We start from the raw sequence: 565 nt of genomic DNA, 5'->3' as shown, positions 1-565 counted from the left end.
GCCTAGGATTTACATCCCTCGATGCCGCGGACGCACTGTCCGACATTGCACCGCGTGCAGGAGACAAAGTTGGGCTCTGCCCATTTGCGCTGTCAGAACCAGCGAGACTTGGTGACTTCAGTGTCGTTGACACTGGGCTCCTTGAGCACGGAAGTCGTTTTGTTCTAGTGAACCAAGTTGCAGTGTCTAGCGGACACGCAAGCCTTGTTGAGGCAATAATCGATTGGAGCTGTGAATGTTGTCCATCTTAATGGGGGAGAGTGTAACGGGGTAACACGTACCCTGGTAACAGGGGTGTGTGTCACACGAGATGGGCATGGTGTGACTGCACCCGAATAAGAATACGGTACGTGGCTGCCAGTGGTTATGCATGTATTTAAATTTTACTATATATATTTAGGAAAATCTATACATTTTAAATAAGGCGGCCTTGCCGCAGATAAAACAAATAAATACAGATTACATTTTAAACAGAAGAGTTTAATAGCCTTATGTTAAGGTTCTAACTACTCTTGGAGGTAGCGGATTGCGATCTGCTACACTCGCACTGGTTCTTGTGAAGAAC

The sequence above is a fragment of the Plasmopara halstedii genome (assembly GCF_900000015.1).
Source record: "Plasmopara halstedii genome assembly, contig: Scaffold_672, whole genome shotgun sequence".
Classification (NCBI taxonomy): Eukaryota; Oomycota; class Peronosporomycetes; order Peronosporales; family Peronosporaceae; genus Plasmopara; species Plasmopara halstedii.
This window is presented reverse-complemented; position numbering follows the sequence as displayed.